We start from the raw sequence: 11,243 nt of genomic DNA on the forward strand, positions 1-11,243 counted from the left end.
GATTCCCGAAGAATATACGAAGTATCGGCCTTTTTAGCCAGCTATCGCTGTGGTGTAGGCACTGGTATATACTGTAGTGCTAAAGTAATATTACGGCTTAGAAAACAACCTTCGCTAACCAATTCACTTAACGAATTGGCTGGAAAAAACGATGTCGCTGTACACTTGAACTTTTTCCCCCTCTCCTATAGGGTCCTTGAGTGTCCCTCCTGATCCATTTTTTTCTACTAAACTAAACTAATCTGATTCGCTGAAAACTACGTAATTGCAAACCTGTTTGGGAAAATTAATTGCTCCCATTGACTTACACACTAAACTTGTCACTTTCCAAGGCCACTTCAAGCTCATTCAAATTTATTGATAAAGATTTTGAAGTCTTCACAATTAATTACAGGCCTACTTACCAAAACAGCACAGATTAAAAATATGGTGGTTACATTAAAGTGTTCAAGATGCTAAATACCCTTATCTCGATCAAATGTGGACACCTTGTACTATGACTAAATAAAGGGGACAAACTAAAACGAATGACCGAATGACAATTGACTTTGTACAGGGTTAATTATCATTCGCGAATGACAGCGAATGACAGCGAATGACAGCGAATGACAGCGAATGACAGCGAAGGACAACGATGGACAACGAAGGACAACGAAGGACAACGAAGGACGGTGATGAGAAGAGATAGATTGATTTATCATTAACGCAGTGGAGTAAATGCGGTTATTGGTTTTCTGCTCAAAAATGATTTGAGGAAAGTCGCATGTTACGTGGTTGCAGAGTTTTGGTGTCATTTACGGATAGAAACCACAGGGAAAGTTTTTTGTGTGAGAATGCGCTTGAGTGCTGTGCTTTTGACAAATACCTCTGTAGATTTAAATAGAAAGATAACTGGAGTAATTGTTAGATGCTGGCTTATTGGTATGTTTCAAACTGATATATCCACGATTAATTTGGGTGGAAAATGCTATGATATCGTACTATTAAAGTATAAAAATTGTAGCCGTTTCAAGATTATAGTATTGTTAGTTTCTAACAATTAAAATCGGAAAAATGACGTAAATTTACTTTTTAAAATCAGACTTACAATTTCGCTTACTATAAGGTGCGTTTGTATCTTGTCCGTACTTTACTAGATCTGTAAGCCACACACTTCGCGTCCACTCGGTTTGCGTGGCTTTAATATATACCCACGAAGTCTGAACTGTGATATCCGGTTGAAGCAAATGTCTGTGCTGTCATTCACTGTCATTCGTTTTAGTCAACGCAATTTTTAAGTGTGTACAACATATTGTCATTCGTTATGTGTAACGCAATTGTCATTCGTTTTAGTAACACCCAAATAAAGGATTTAAAGTATTCTTGCAGGGTATGTAACATATTCACAAAATATCTGACTGAGTTGCATGGAGACAAAATTCACTGAAGAAACAGGTCATGTATTAATTAATAAGACCGTGAACCATCAAAGTAAGGCAAATTGCATGAAAAGATTTCTCCAGCAGATCAGGGTAGTAAACAATGTCATATATCACCTGTCAAGCTTGATCTAGATCACAGGAAGAATTCAAAGCTTGAGCTTATACCAATTAGAATCACTACAGACATAGATACATTCATCTGACATCTCCAGAGGGGATCCATTATTTATATATTATTTGCCACCCTAGTACTAACAAGTAGTAAAAGGGTGTGAAGACTCGCGAAAAAAAACGTTTAATGCCGGTAATTTGAGCTAGTTTCGAATGAGGTGTAACAGAAGTGTTAGACACCACCATCGATCCCAGAAAATGCACACACAGCTTGCTACCGTCGGTAATTAGACACTAGTGTACAGTCAGTACATACAGCTGCGGTCAATACCCACAGCACAGTGTACAAACAATACAGCAATGGACATCTCAGGTCCAGCTAAAGCTAACAAGGTATCACGTTTCATTACTGTCTGCATTTTGTAGCGACACGAACAAAACGTCACTTGCAAGCAACAGAAAGTTAACTTTTTCAAATGGCCGCACGCGGTTTGGGGCGAGTCTTCAATGCCTTTAAGCTACAGTATCACTTTGCAATGAATTTGTCAGTCAATGTTCTGTGAAATTCTGCACACCAAGTGCGAAAGAGAAGAAGAAATACATGCAGTCTACCATGTGCAGCTTAACTTGAACAGAATAAAGGTAATTCAAGTAAACTACAGGTCCAAAAATTACAGGCACCTATTTTGGTATTTTTGCGTGTCTGGCGATAAAAAAATCGCAGTTGAGGATGCAAAATACTGTGAACTTTTTGAATTTAAATTGTCACGAAACTGATGACAATTTTAAAATGACAAGTAAGAGTAGCTATATTATGTTATAAAATGAAAAGAGATTTAATCTGTCTTACAATCTTTAAAAAGTTTAACTTACAAAACTTCCGATATTATGAACAAACAACGTTCGGCAAAGCCCAGTTTCTAGACTGCCTAACAATGAATAGCGTGCACTATACGTACATCAGTTTACAACTGCAGTACGGTTTAACCCTACTTAAATACTACGGTAGACTACATGTGCAACGAATTTCCCCAGGTACCTTGCCAAACAACTGTGAGCTCATCCCCTGTCTAACACCTGTTTGTTAAGATTTTTGGCACGTTTCCAAGAAACGTTTCATGGAGTATTCCCCATGATACACGAGGCACAGTCCATACCATACACGCAGCACACGATATCAAGGCCCCTATAGCTATGGCCATCTTTATGAAAGTAATCCTTGTAATAAAATATGTTTTAGGCCACTTGGCATGATTAACTAAATGCTTAATATTATTTCCATGTTCTTTTAGAACACGTCAAGTTCGCAAAATACGATTAGTTGTGTTTTTGTAGTTATGTGAGATCCGTAACCGACGAGGTGGTTAGGCTATTTGCTATGCACTTAACTATGGTAGGATATTATTTTTTCCGTATTTTTGGAAATTCTAGAAAATACTTTCTTTTCCCCCGCTTAACACCAGATGTGGTCTTACGGCTTATTCATAAATAGGTGTACTAGAGCCTTGTTTACATGGCATTAGTTGCATTTAGCACGATATGCCAGTTTCGCGTGAATTTGTTTTTCTCCAGCCAGGCTGGATTTCCAGCGAGCATCGCGGAATTCCCGCAAACCTGGTTCGCAAGGTTTTCCTTGACCAATACATGTTGTGTTCTAAGGCAATAATTTCTTTATATTTTCTTGCTGTTTTGCTTTAAGAAATGTTTTGTAATAAAGATTGTGTTCAATATATTAACGATGGGTGTCAGTTGGTCTGTTTTTAGCGAAGTCCTTATAGTCTGGTCGATAAAGGTGAAAAATAATAAAGTTGTGTTGAATTTATGATGGTATCAAACGTAACAGAATGTTGTTTAAAAGGATACATAAAAAAAATCTCTGGCGAAAAGTTTTATGTGCTAGTCAATTCGGACGCTGTAAATGGCTTTCTAAAAGTTATCGGTATTAAAACACCCAGACAAAATTTATGCACACGATGCGAAGCACGCGTACAGTATTATCCATTTTTAACGAGGTTCGATCTGCTTGCCCTCTGTTTGATAAACTTACGTTCAGTGCACATATAGTAAGCAGCAAGCGCAGTACATACTGAGCGGCTAAATATAATTAAGGCCGAAGCCACGGACTCCTTTCTTGACGGAAAGTAGCGCTACGCGGCGAGAGATATGCTGGAATCACTTCCATATTCGAACGCGCTGCACATAACGCTATTTCACACATGCTAGGCTAGGCTTTTTATGATGGTACTTGTATTCCGATAGTTGTAGTTACGATGTTGTAAACAACAATAGCTGGGGTACCACTTTCTTGACGAAACAGTACGTCGAACTCGGTAAATCACTACAGTATAATAACTTCCTGGACTGAGAGTATCGATCGTTTCTGCTCCTAGCAGCAATGCTTTCTTTGTAACTCTAATCGGATTAAGTGACTTGGTGGAATATTTCGGAAAGGCTCGGGAGTGTTCACTTGAGCTTGCTGCAATAATGAGACACACCTGAGTGCACACGAGCTGTGCTCTTCCGCGGCATACCGCAACGGCAAGTTTTGAAAAGGCCCCTAATGTGTCCAAAGCAAACAGTGGTCAAAATGTTAGTCCTAGACAACACTACCAAGGCATCTGTTTATAACATCAAAGTTTAAGGCAATTATATATGAAGGCCACTCGCCAACATGAATCTTCAAAAGTCAATAGTTATTAGTGCTACTACTGAGCTTCTCATTGCTACCATTTAAGTCAGGGAGTAAACAATATGGCAGTGACCAAGCTGGGACAACCACATTTTATGTATTTGGAATAAACTTATTCCAAATTTACTGTTATCCATACAACGAAACGTCCTTGCTATATGCAAGCTTTGTGAAATTAGTGTCAACCACACACATCTATATAGAGCCGAGCATCCTCCTCACTGCTAGTCATCGGTAGCCGCTGAGCCTAAAGAAACATTCAAAATAACTCAAGTATGGAAAAATAGCTCACTGTGTGACAATAGGACCCTAACAAAGTCCATCTCATCAATCCCAGGCCTAAAAGCCAAAATTTTGACCTAAATACTCATTTCTGACCACAGAAACCACTGATATATGAAATCATGGAATGTCTCCTGCGAAATATCAATTGCTACACTATACTGTAGAGCCATTAACATGTTGTTTTTCAGCCAAATTGACTAAATCACCATTTTGCCTATAGGCATCGCACCACAATTAATTGCTCCCATTGACTTACGCACTATTAACTCGTCACTATTCCAGGCCGATATAGCATATAGATAAGAAGTTTTCAACTGTCATGTTCATCATTAAACATTCAACTTTTGCCACCATGACCGTTTAGATTTTGAGCTAGAAGAGCTCATATTTTATCATGGTGCTCCCCATCCCATCTGGCAGCTGTCGCTGCGGAATCTTCATGTTTCACCCAAGATTTTCTAAAATACCTTAAATCTCCTTCAATCATCCAGATTTGTTTAGACCATCAGTAGTTTATTTCATCCTCTTCAACATCCAAACATTAAAATGAATGTAGATGACTTAGAAAATGCCAAAACCATTATTACAGTAGAGCACTTTGGAGCTATTTTCCATCTCAGACGGATGTGCACTACTCTACTCTTATTGTGGTGTAATATCTATACATATGTGAACTTCGATTGTGCGTAGCTAGCCTATGAAACTGTTGGGTACGATCAAATCTATCCAAATACAGATGTGCGAGTCAGTCGGCGCGCGGGCAGAGTGTTAAGTTACCCATTTATGTAGTTCAGTAAATGGTAATAGGGCCGTATTATGTTATTTTCGAAGCATAATCTGTCCTTGGCTGGACTAACTTGAATAGCGTTGCCCCTAATTACATTAGGCCTTGGCTAAAGATAATGTAAAGCCTAATTAAAATTGAACGTTTGGTCCCATCATGTAATAGCCTACTATAGACCTACTACAACGAGTAAAAGCTACTACTAATATTTAGGGCAATTCCATGCTAATCCACACATTTTATTTGGGACATTCAGAGATTCTGAAGAGCTGAAATAAATAGGGTTATTCACAAATTTAAATGTTTATTTGCTGAGCACTGTCATGAATATATATTTTGAGGAATTTCAGCTTCATCGATCATTAGGCCTATTTTAAAGATTTTGGACTAGCCTAGGCGAATTAATATGGCCCACTGCGTTATACATGGGACCAGAGAAAATGTCAATTATTGTATCTTTTCAATCCATTTATGATAGGTTTCTCTGAAAGTACAGGTCTATTCAAATCACCTGTTCACAATTCCAGTGATAGTATGTGGTATGTGTAGCTCGGTAGAGATGGTATTATCGTTGCCTGCGGAAAAATTATTATAATGCTCCAATAAGTCCCACTCAACACAATGATCAAAGAGTTCAATTGATATCACAATTTATTATTTCCTTAATACAAGTATTCCAAAACGTGCTTTGCAAAATACTGATTACAAAGATTATACGCCATAACTATGATTGGTACAATATCTCTTCATGACATCCCTCTTGCCTGAATTTTTTTTAAATTTTGAACAACATGTTTAACTTTTGAATTAGTGAAATTGGTAAACTTCAAAGAAATGTCCGGAAAACATTTCATGATATTAAAATCTTACATCATTAATATAAAAAGCATATCAAGTAACAATATTGCGGTGCTGTGGCCGTGTGGATAAAGGCTGTGGCATTTGAAGCAATGAGGCTTAGCAATCTGGAGGTTCCGGTTCGATACCCGGCCGGGTCATAGTAAGGTGGGTTTTCATTTAAGAGCAATCTACGGTTTCCCCTTTTGAAATGACTTTGTAGATTGAAAAGATTCCAAATTTGAGTTAAAATGTTGAAATGGAAGCCACCATTTGTGTAAGTTGTAATCCATAAGCCCTTGCTGGTTTCTCCCACATTTTGTGGTCGCTTAAGCATTGTAAAAATAACTGCTGATTATTATTATTATTACCAGTGAAACTCATATTCATGCTTTTCAAAAAGACTCTGGGTTTGAGATCACTGAAAGGAAAGGACTGTGCCAAGCCTTAAAAAATACCCTATACACTGAAACAATAGGATATATACATGCATTGTAAAGAAATTTTCAAGACTCAGGTTATATGAAAAACACTTTAAGACACAAAAAATTTTCACCATATTTCATAGATATTGCTACACATGAGTACCAATGATGCTCTCCGAATATAAATATAAGAATACAGTATCTGCAAAACTAGATGCACTGTATTCTGTAAAAGCAGACATGAACACCATTACCTTGACATTGATGATTACTTTGTTAAAAAGAAGACATGATAACAGTTTATATTCATTTGCTGTCTCTGTGAGCACTACTGAACTTGATTGACGTATCAAGTGTTTGTTCATAATCGACTTCGTATACTGTATCGTATCACTTCAATTCAAGTCTCATGGAGCGCAATACAAAGGTTAAAATAAAGAAAAGCATATATGTATATAGATATTAACCTGAAGAAACCCATGTTGCTGATGTCATAGAGTGAATATTGTATAGTTTAAGCTTCACCCTTCCCTCCACCCACCTTGTACAGTAAATGACACACAACTTTTTTATCTATTTCCAGTTCCTGTTACGCTGTGCTATGCTATACTGTACCATACATACTGTATACAGCATACAGACTTATACAGTGCCATTCTAACACAGATTCACTTTTATCTAGTTCAGGATAGTTTATATTTCCTGTGTGTTATCAATTGAGAAAGAAAATAACTTGTGTTTCCAATGTTTAGTTCTGGTTTTCTTTGTCTGAACGTATGGGGGCGCCTAAAGGAAATGTCTGAAATGGACTGAACAATTTCTAATGTATTTCTTTATTCGGGGACCTTGGGAATTAACAATGGGAAACAAAGGTCAAAAGTGTAAAGGGTTAAATACCTTTGCAGGCCTTGATAGAAACTTAGAGGTGGTATTATATCACTTCATGACATTAGGCATATTACTTCTGGCCATACATTTATATTTTCAGGGGGGAAAAAATCATGCAATTAGCATGGTGGAGTAACATGGTACAAAAAAGTGCTTTTGCATGGGACATTTCCCACACTATATAACTATCGAAATTAATTTCCTTAACTGCACGTATGCTCCTGTATGGTAATTACACATTAATTAATAAGAAAACAATAAGAAAAAATAAGAAAAATCATAATAATGAACACTTTCTTCATAACTTCATAATTACTAACTGTACACACACTTACAGTATAGTTTTTAAGAATGTGAAGTAACTGGTGAATAGTTTATGGCAAATGTCCACATCACAATACCTAAAAATAGACAAATTAGAATACATTAATTACCACATAACGCACCGTGAGCTATCAGTGTAGCCTTACAAGTCCTTGTAATATGTGCTGAACTGTACATGTATACAAGACACTGTATATTGTAAGCTATAAATTAAATAAATCAGTACAATGTGGTATGGGAAATTAGTTACTGGTTCATTCCATGTCTAATCAGCAGATTTTAGAGTAAGTTGTACATCTGCCTCTTCTAAAAATTAACGTTTATTTTATGCTTGAAACCTGAAAATGTCAGTTGCATTGCTTCCCAATTGTTTTTTTTTAATCACACTGTGAAATTCTGCAATTTGTCGCCACCATGGCCTTTTTTTAATTTTATTTTTGATGTCCAGTCCCAATAATACAAAATAATCATTACAATGCTTTTCTGTGGTATATTTGTAAGTGTGATAAATCAATGCATATGCAAATGTATAGTGCTGTAATTATGCAAGAAGGGTGGTAATTTTGCAAGAGGGTCCAGCAACTGCCATCTGTGATTTTTACACAGAATGCCCTGACAACATAAGGTAGGTCCAACACTGTGTGCACAGCACTTTTTGTGGACCAATCGTCTAGGTTTGGTTAGCTCAGTGCAAGTGGTTAGTTCTTCCGCATTCTAGTCACGTACCGTACTTAACAAGTAATAAATAACGACAACTCTCATGGGTTAAGGCCAAGTGTTCTGTGTCAAAGTATATCTCAGTAGCGTAAAATTGAAAGTTGAGAGCTGGTAACGATATTGTGCAGTATTTTCTAGCTAAACTTAGATACGAATGACGTCTTAAATATCACTTAAACCTGTACCAAGTAAGTATGGTTAGAGCATGGATGTTTACCATGATAGTGAGAGCAATGAAATATTATCCTGACATGGTCTGAACCTTAATTACTAATTTGGTTCTTCAAAGACAGTCAGTCAATAGTCAATAGTCATAAGCCAAATTGGCCCGTTGACCTCCCCGAAGATTATAAACAATCTTATCAATAGTTGTCATAGTCATCGAGGATTTTCGGCTGAAAAAACACTGAAGTGGCGCCATTGCGCCAAACATCGTCAGTTTACGCAGTTTCTCGCTAACTGAGAAAGAGATCCTGGCCGAGTACATGGAAATCCATGAACGCCCAGCATCAGTAGTACAAGACCATTGGAAACTAAAAAAGAGCCAAGCCCTTGTACCGCAGCCACCAGCCTGCAGTCAACTGGTTTTACCATAACCCTGGCACGGGACCCAACCAGGTGCTACCAGCCGGATCAGCTGGACATGGGGCTCACAATTGGGCAGGGACGACCACTCCCTGAGGGTCACACGTCAACTCGGTTAACACGCAACCCCTGCTACCCCCAAAGACAAATCATTCTCAATTACACAACAAGATCAATTAAGGTCTGACCAATAATGTGCTTCCCTAGCTATCTAAGAAGAGAGGTTTTAGGGGATTGAATTCTGCTATCCTTAAACAACCATTGACTTGAAGCAAATTAGAGGTCTCTCTTGAAAACAAAATTAATACAGCTACAGCACTGTCAAGGGTTTTACACTTCCCCCTTGCTAACCATAAATGATGTATTCATGATAGGAAAGTCATGTGCCAATAAGACATCTAATGAAATCTTATGATGTCATCTTTAATATTTCCAGAGTGTAACCTCTGCTGAACACTAATGACCAGTAACCTCCACAACAAACAACAGTGTTCTTGTGCTCAGTATTGAGAAGCCATAGCCATTTATAATATCAGCTACTGCAGTTTTCTATCTTGATATATCATATTTACTCCATTCAAGGATTGATACCTGGTTACCTTATATGAACTCTGACCTACATCAAATTGTGTATAAACTATACAATACACAAGGCTATCTCACTATGCATATAAGCTCCTTTCATGTTCTGGTTCTGGAGATATAGCACTTTTGATATATTCACATTTTGTCCTCTGCTGACCCCAAATGACCTTTGACCTCCACCAAAAACGATAGGGTTCGCTTAACTAATTACTTATCTACATGTCAACTGCACAGACGACCTTCATTGAGATATCATGTTTACATGATATTCACACTTTCTCCCCTCTGTTGACCTCAAATGACCTTTGGCTTTAATGAAAAACACTACAGATTGTCTATTTATCAACAGAAGTTATACACCAAATTTGATATATTGTGTGAATAAAGTTTTCAGACCCCTGCTGACCTCAATGACCTTTGATCAATACCAACAACATTCCAAAACCGGTTGTACCTTAGTGGACCAACATACCAAATTTGAAATGTACCCCAGTTATCCATCTAAAGTTAGAGCATTTACCAGCAAGTGTCACATACACACACAGGTGTGTTTTACATTCAGACCGAGGACCCCATTGTATTTTCCATTGTTCAAATCCACGTACCCTAACCTTAACAATACCCCATAACAATAGAATTCTTCCGAGGAACTGGAATTCTTTTGTTCAAGTCCTCGGTCAGAATACAAAACAAGTGCACACATACACACACAATCACCATGCATTAATTCCCTTCTGTCTTCAGAAAGGAATAAAACATGGGACCTGCTACCTCTCAGTTCTTAATCAGCATTAGAGAGAGTGAGAGACATGGAGTAGGCAACATGGAAGACAATTGATAGGTTACTGAAAGCTTATTGTCCATTGTTGTGACAATCTAGGCATATACTGTACTTTAACCGAATAGATACTGTAATGAATTAAATTGGAAGATTACAGGTAGGTGGCTCAACAACTTACAGAGAATTACCAATGGAGGCTTATTGTCGCTCACTCTTACTTTTTCGCACAGCATAGAAAGTGGTGCCTTCTGCCTTTCAAACATGTATACAGAAAACACTAAGAAAAATTCGGCCAAATATTAATGTAATGTATTTCTCCATATCTCATTGCCAGACTTCAGCCTGATTAACGTCTGGGTTATCTAACTTTAAAGTTAAGCCTATCCTAGACACATAAATTACCCATGGCCCTAGCCAATTCTGTTCAAGTTAAGAGTGGTCTTCATAAAAATTTAATTAGGTGACAGTTAATTTTCGTAAACCATGCTTGGTCATTCTCTTTCAAACCATCCAATCTGAAGATTTTATTTGGCACTGAATCTCGACAATTGCAAAATACCAAGGAACCTCTAACCAACGGAAGGAAAGATATACCTTGATTTGCAACAATATCGTTAAATCTGATACTATAACTTGAAGCCCTTGGGTGTTGAACTGATATAGCTCAGCTGCAAAATAAAAATAAAGGAAAATAAACATTATCTCAGAAAAGAAAATGGCTGAGTCTGGCATTGGGGCCAACCAACATGGGGTAGTTTACCCTTATTTTTCTCCCACCTTTACTTCCTGCATACAGCTTAGATAATGGTGA

The sequence above is a fragment of the Apostichopus japonicus genome, chromosome 17 (assembly GCF_037975245.1).
Source record: "Apostichopus japonicus isolate 1M-3 chromosome 17, ASM3797524v1, whole genome shotgun sequence".
NCBI classification, from domain to species: Eukaryota; Metazoa; Echinodermata; class Holothuroidea; order Aspidochirotida; family Stichopodidae; genus Apostichopus; species Apostichopus japonicus.